The following is a 7875-nucleotide window of genomic DNA, read 5'->3' as shown; positions in this document are numbered from 1 at the left end:
ATTTTTGCTTTGTCCTGTTAAAGCACCTTTAAAGAACTTTTTCAGTAGAGATTATTAATTTCAGTATCCCTGAGATATTGCTGAGAGAGTATTCTGGTGAAAGAGATCATCTGGATGTTTAACTAACCTGGGCACAGATCTGAAAAACTGAACTCTTGCCTTTCCACAATCTAAGTCAGACTTGTGACCTTATGTTTCATAGAAATTATTAAATTTTTTACAAGTTTACCTCAAGTATGGGGGAACTGGGTCAGCTAGCTGTCTAAAATGCAATTTTAAAGATTTTCATAGCTAATTAAGTTTACAGAAATTTTCTAGACAATAGCTGTGTCATGAGAACTCCTCTGGAAGTATGAACACTGACAAACTGGGAAATTCTTTCATATATACTTCTTTCTATCATATTCTTTCATAACCCTATTAAAATTATTCCATAAACAGTGGCCAGATTTGGTTCAAGTCAGAAAAGCTTTGACACTATTTTTTAAGTTCTCTGGATGTTTTTTCTTAATTTTTAATCAGATTTTTTTTCTCCACAGCCAGAAAAAGAGATGACCCCAGAAAGACCCTCAAAAAAACAATTACTTTCTTGCCCTTATCTTGTTATCCTCCATTTTCATGAAGGAAATAGAAAGCTGCAGCTCAACTCTGCCATTTTTGAGAAAGAAATTGCAAACACTTTTTTTTTTTTTTGCTTTCTGCTCATCTAATACAAGGTGAAGATAAACAAGCACCCAACTAAGAAACATAGGAACTGGAATCCTGCTGAAATTTTATTGTTAAAACCTGCTTGTTGCCACAATCTCATGTCTAAGACTTGTAGAGCTAATGGAGTCCTATAAGCTCCCTCATGTGCTTTTTACCTCGCTTACTTGAGTGTGCCAAGTGGTATGTTAGCACACATATTTCCCAAATCAAAGTTGTGTTAATATTATATTCCTTAGCTCTGTACCTTCAGCTTCTTTACTGTAATTCATGGCATGACTGGGTTTCAATTATTTTTTAAATTCTTATGCTTAGGAAATGGAGACATCTATTTTTAATTTTTTTCACCTAAAGTCTTTATTTTGCCTTTTGACATTTAAATGCACTTAAGCATGCGGTTCCATAGAAAAAATAAATAAACATGTTTAACCTACAAACTTTTACTTTGTGCAAAATGAAAGAAAACATCTGTGAAATCTGTGTGAAGTAGAGTTTCCAAATGTGAGAAAAGTCATCAGCCAGCAACTAACTCAACAGGACAGTTTATTGAGCTGTGCTGGAAATTCAGCCCCGCTAGGCACTCAATAGTCATCTACTAAGACCAAACTTGCAGACAAATTGTAAATACACATAACAAAAATAAATTTCCCTGCACTCCCTGATGACTATCAACTGTATTTCTGAGAGTGTAAATTATGTCTGTAAGATCACACACAGAGAGCCAGGCCATGGGTACATTATGCAAGAAACTGCAGCTGGCAGAGTGCAGCAAGCAACGTGGCAGAAAGAGCAAGCAGGTTTGAACATGGAGCGAAGAAGCAAAAGACTCAGACCATCCCTATGAAAGTTTGTTTCTTAACCTACACCTTAATGGTAAGGAAAGGAATTATAACCCAAATCTAATGATTTTGAATTTATACTTAATCTACTTGGCCATGATTGCGGGCCAATATGGTAAAGGGGAGGGTGTGTTCCTAAAAGCAGAGAAATTTGCCTATGACACAAAAATGAGGTACCGGACTGTTTCATGGCATTAATGAAAAAATATTTTATGTGGTTTCTAATGAGTTTTAACCTGTTCAGATAACATCATATAATAGTTTGACATATCTGGTAATTGTCTTCAGTAATTATAAAGCAGCCTTAAGGGCAGCTGACTAACAGCATCTCCCAATGATTTTCTTGCATCAGCAGCTACAGAAATACATTGAAACTCCAGGATGAGAAGGTCAACTCCACTGAAATAAATGAGGCCACATTCAACCCAGGCTTCATGTTTAACAGAGAAGTATCCATAAGATTTTGTTCTAACTTCAAGTAATTTTCCCAAACAGGACCATTTTTCTTCTGTGCTTTGTAATGCAGAGATTTAAGATTCCTGCATGATTTCTATTTACATGGATGACTCGCCACAGTGCTGTTGATTCTTTGCCATTAAATTAAAGAATTGAAGCTTTGCTAGATATCACTTGGCAATGTATTTGCACTATACCTGTCCTATGCACTAAAACAAGATTGATGTCTGCTACATTTTGTTGAACCTGAATAGATGACTCACCTGTGCAGTGAGGTCTCTGGATTCTGACATTCATAAATGACCGATGGAAAAATCTGATATCAGTGAACAAGATTTTTCTCCCACAAACTGCTTAGACATTAAAACTGAATGTTTCATTTATCTCTGGATATCTACTGAAAAATTTTAGATCCTCAAGGTTCCTTAAATATTGAATAATAAGCTGAATTTCTCCCAGAAGTTCCGATAAACCCCCAATGTGTTTGTAAAACACATTTGAATCATGTCTGCATGGACATATTTCTCTGTGTCACACAGAGTGTGATATACACACACAGTCCTGCCACAGTCCTGGATTCTACTCACCATCAGATCAGAGGTCAACAAGAAATTTTCTCATGTTTAAGAGATGAGGATAAGAATTTATGCTTAACTAAGAACATAAAAGGTAAGGACATAAATAGTTGAGTGGGTAATGGACTTAATTTAGTTGGGGTAAAGTTATGCTTTTGCTTTCAGTAGTGTTGCATATCTTCAGTAGATTCGAAACAAGTAAAAATCCAGAAATTTTGCCATTTCATGGAGACAAATCCTGAGATGTAAAACTAAAAACAAAATTATGAAAATACCTAATACCAACTTTCATCTACATCAACATCTAAAAATTTATTTCCAAATTATTTGGAAGACCGAAACACATATTTGATTGATTTTTGAAGGTCAAATAGGAGGCTCATAGCTTTACTAGCTGATGCTACTCTTATTCTTCAAAGAATGAATGCCATTCTCCTATTACTGCAGTTTCTGCATGTTTTTAAAAGGTATTTTAGGAGCCTCTTCATATCTATACATGTAGTAGCTTGATAAGGCTTAATTTAAATTCAAATATTTTCAGTTTAAAAGAAATAGGACGTGCAATTTATTTGTTAAAATACAATAGCCATACCAGCTTAATATATCCACTGACAAACACGTTATAAGACGTTGTTACACAATGGTTCAGGAAATCATTTAATATTTGACAATGATAATAGTTGCAAGTAAAGGAAAAGTGGTGTTCTTTTGAACAGATCAAGCAATAACCAAACTTACAGGAGTGTCTGAGTACCCTCAGGTTAACATGATAATCCAAACTTTAAACAGATATAATCTATAGCAAAAGTTAATAGCAGGAAAAATAGCAAGCATAAGCAGTATAGAAAACCAAAGCTATGGGTCTGGAAAATCATTCTTGCTTTCATTTGTTGAACTGTGAACTTACAAGGTGCATCCATCCCCATGACCAAAGCTCAGATTGTTGCTTTTCTCTAACCTTGACCAGAATTCACCAGGGATGTCTTGTACATTAGCCTGGCTCAACCCAGTCAGTTAAGTTAACTCTCATGGATCATGTGGGACACCATACAAGGACATTTTTGGGTACATTTACACAGTTATCCAGCACAGGAAGGACTTTTGGGCACTTGCATTTGGATATGGTGGAGACAGGACCAGGAAATGGAGCTCTGCAAAAATGGTACAGAGAAAAGCAGTGAGGTCATGGCTCTGGGGGTTTTTTGCACCAAAGAAGCAACTTTCTCCTTTCTCTTCTTTGCTTTCCCTCTTACTATGACAGAATGGCATCTGAAAAGGAAGGGAAGAAATTATGTCAGACTGAGTGTTAAGGACATACAAGCAAGTGAAACAGAATTCAAATACAGGAAGAGAAGGATAAAAAGAATAAACATTCTCATTTTCAGCTGAAGAGGTTTGACCACCTCGAATGGCTAATTTTGTATTTTCTCTTTATGACTGAAAGGAGGAGAAGAGCAGCAGCATTTCTTTACATGTTTGAATACACAGACGTGGTTCATACTTCTGGAATAAGACACTGCAGTAGGTGGAAGCAAATAAGTAGGTGCAACAGCCTTCCCTTGTGCACCCCGAATATTGTGTCATTTTGTTACAGAGCATTGCTATTCCAAAGGTGGAGGTGAAGTTTGCCCTCTTGCACACACTTGGAAACTCCATGTGTGGCGGGCAGGGCCCAGATGCAGCTGGAGGATTGGTAGGTTATAAGACAACCCTCAGGCAAGCCAGTCTAAATGTTCAAACCGCTGAATTATCACCATCTACAGCAGGATTTTGGAAGGAGGGCAGGAACAACCTCTGTTTCATCTTTGACAGAAGGACAGAGGTAACAACCTTTGGGAAAGGATTCAGAAGCATTGTCTCCCAAGAGAAAGAAAGCACATTCTGATAGTGTTATTTAAGGTAAAAAATAGCCACTCGGCCTCCCAGCTTTGGCCATTTCACTTTCCTGCACAGTGTTTCAAGACTTTACTGTGAGGGGTTACAGTTTTGAGTAACAAAATTTGAGTTGAAAATGTTAACTTTGCAGTTTTTTATCTGTAGAATGAGTCTAAGGAAAAGTTATAGACTTGTTTAGTTTCTGAAGCAGGAGTTATTCCTGTAAAGATAAGAAGGCAGTAATGCTCAATAATTTGAAGAATCTCTGACTAAACTGTATTCTCTGCCTCTGCTCATATTTTAAAGGTAGCCTCCATTTTAGGAAATCTGTACTCATTTGACACCAGGAAAAGAAGTTGAATCCCACTTTGGTCCTGCAAGGCAGATAACGCTGGGTCTGGGAGATAATGGGAGCATTATACCTCTGTCTCCCTTGTTCTGCTGATGCAGCTGATCAGGAAGTGGGTAGGTGGCAAGAGAGGTTAATTGTGCTGTCTCCAAGCATATGAAATCATGAGTGAGGCCTGAAAATATCGTTTGTCTGACTTGATGCTCACATGATTCATATTAAAAAAAAAAAAAAAAAAGTTTAAATTCTCAACTTATCATAAAGTGTTGGAGAAAAAACTTAGAAAGTAGAAAATACATGAAGTTTGCAATGAGGTATGGGAACCACAAACATGGAGGTGATGGACCAACAGGCTGCCAACCAAACTAAAATGTCTAGAAAAGGGGACAATTTGTCCCTGCCGCATTGATGTACACTGATGTCTCAGAAAAAGGGAGATGTGGAAAGATATGCTTGTAACTATTAGAGGAAATTCTGCAAAATCAAAAGAAAAAACTATTTTCATAACAAGCTATCTGTGTTCATTACAAGCTAGCCCGCTGGTGCTCACCCCTGTGCTCAGCCTGAGCTCTTGCCCCATGGCTGCAGCACAGGAAGCAGGTCAGATATCATTGTCTGCATGCTGGAGTTCCTGACGTGTTGGCAGCTGTGCTGTGGTTTGCTGCACATGCCTGTGCTTACAGCAGACCCAGCAGAGAGCAGGACGTGGAATCTGGGACCAGCACATTTCCTGCTCCCCTCCTGAGGCTGTCCCCTACTCTGTCCCCTTCAGCTGCAGCAGGGAGCAGAGCACCAAACACATCTGCTTGTGCAAGCCAGAGCACAGCAGAGGAAGATGTATGTCTTATTGTCTGCTACCTTATGTATCAGAGTAATCACTTCCAGCAGCACAGCTGAACAGATTGCATTTTAAATAAGTGAATTCAGTTTGTGGTAGAATTTGCATATTCTTTTTATTATGTATTTCCCCCCATATTTACAGGAAAAATATATAAGAAAGTATTATTCATTATCCTAATTACAAAAGTATTTTGAATCAATTACTAAAAAAAAAAATGTAGTGGCAAAATTTCCTTTTCCTAATGAAAGCTTTCTTAAACCAGCACTTTCAGAATGCTTTATTTTAAATAAAACTATTCTCTCTGAAAGATGCAGAGATTTCTCTGAGTATGTTCAAAATACAAAAAAAAATATTTACAATATTACTTTGTTCCATAAAGAAAGCAGAAAAAATTATATGTGAATGCAGATATTTTTCTGCAAGGAGTGGAAGTATATCCAACAACATATACTATCAATTGCCTTTTTATCCCCAGAAGACTATTGGATTTGACTTCATGAGTTCGTGCTTTGTAACCGCAGGAAGACATGATCCTTAGTCCAAAGATGAATAGTTCAATGGTAGCTTGGCTGCTGCTGTATCTTAAAACACTTCTCAGAAATTGTAGAAATGTATCAGAATGGTGTCCTAAGATAAAATACTAGGGCTGGCATTGGAAAGGCCAGTGGTCGCAAGCCAGTAGTAAAAGAGCAGGTAATCAAAAGAATCATAAGAGCCACTGACTGAGAAGAAAGCAGAAATTTTCAGTTACTACACTGGCTACTCTTTCAGCACAGCAGCTGCAAAAATGGCAGGGAAAAAGTCAAGGCACTTCCATAGCTTGGTGGCTGTGTCTGGGATAAGTGTTTGAGATTCCTCCTGCAACATTAGAACAGCATGAGCTACAGAACTTGAAAGCATGTCTGCTGAGGATATTTTCAGCTGAAATAAAGCTACTGCTTAAGAGAACAGAAGTTAGTCAACAGGAGGCTCAGAAGTGCCAATTTCAATCAGAAGTACTACTTTCAGATACAATTTGCAGCTCTTGCATGGCGAGAAGTGATTCTCACTGTGTGAACTCTTCAGGTCATCCATAAATAAAACAGCATCTTTTGCAGTCCTGATTTCTAATCAGACATAACACCTTTCTGAAGACTTGAGTTTGACTTCTGGCAACATTTATGGATAAACTATGTTTTTAAAAAGTAACTGCTTTATAATAATTATATATTTTACAATGAAAAAAATATTTATAAAAAAGTATTTCTATGTTTCTTCTACTGTTACTCCAAAGGGATTTCGGAAATACCTTCCTTAAGAAAAAAAGTTCTAGACAGTCATACTTAATGTGTGAGTTCTTATGGAGTCATGTTCCCTTCTTTTGAAGCCATTTGAAAGTACCAAATATGAAAGTGAAACAGAAGCTTCAAAACATTAATATTAATAGAAATTGAACTTTTCTGAAAATACACAACTTTCACAGAGGAAAGTTTCTCCAAACTCTGCATACACTCCCAAGTAGACACCAAAGAATCCGATTCTCATACAAAATTACACAGGAAAATTTGCTCCATAATTTCTGACTCAGACAAAATATTAAGACCTACTATAAAACCATCAAAAATGGGGTTTTTTGGTGAAAAAATACAACACAACTGCTCTCCTTTCTCCACCACCACTGAGCAGATTTTATGCAACATCAAAATCTGAAAAGCAGTGCAGACTAAATGTGGGTAGCAACTTTACTACTTGGGAGTGATGGAAGTAGGTAAAGAAGTAGCTGGACATAAAAAACAGCACAAAAAAGTACTCTATAGAACACTTACAATAAGAAATTTAACTTCCTGGAGCAATAAATACTCTACACGTGTCATCAGCTAACTTAGTGAGGGTGCTTTCAGACTTACTCTGCAGATAATTTATGGAGATGTTGGATGGGGTGGGGGCAAGTATTGATCCCTGTGGGACCTGTGTGTGACAGGCAGCCAGCCTGAGCAAAAAAGCATCAATCAGCACCCTCTGATTCCAGCCTGTGAGCCGGCTTGCAGTGCATCCCACTGACCCCCTGCCCACTCAGTATCTTGCCAGCTTGTATAGGAGGAGGCCGTGGCAAACAGCGCCAAATGCCTTGTTGAAGTCCAGGGGTTTGAACTGCTCAGGCTGCCTCTTCTCAGCCTATGAACTCTGCTGCATCTCTGAAAAGCCTTAAAGAGCTTTAGAGGACATGGAAATGTTATCAGAACGGGTTAAGGAAAT

This window comes from Zonotrichia leucophrys, chromosome 1A (genome assembly GCF_028769735.1).
Source record: "Zonotrichia leucophrys gambelii isolate GWCS_2022_RI chromosome 1A, RI_Zleu_2.0, whole genome shotgun sequence".
In the NCBI taxonomy this organism is placed as follows: domain Eukaryota; kingdom Metazoa; phylum Chordata; class Aves; order Passeriformes; family Passerellidae; genus Zonotrichia; species Zonotrichia leucophrys.
The sequence above is the reverse complement of the archived record's forward strand: the minus strand, read 5'-3'. Positions refer to the sequence as shown.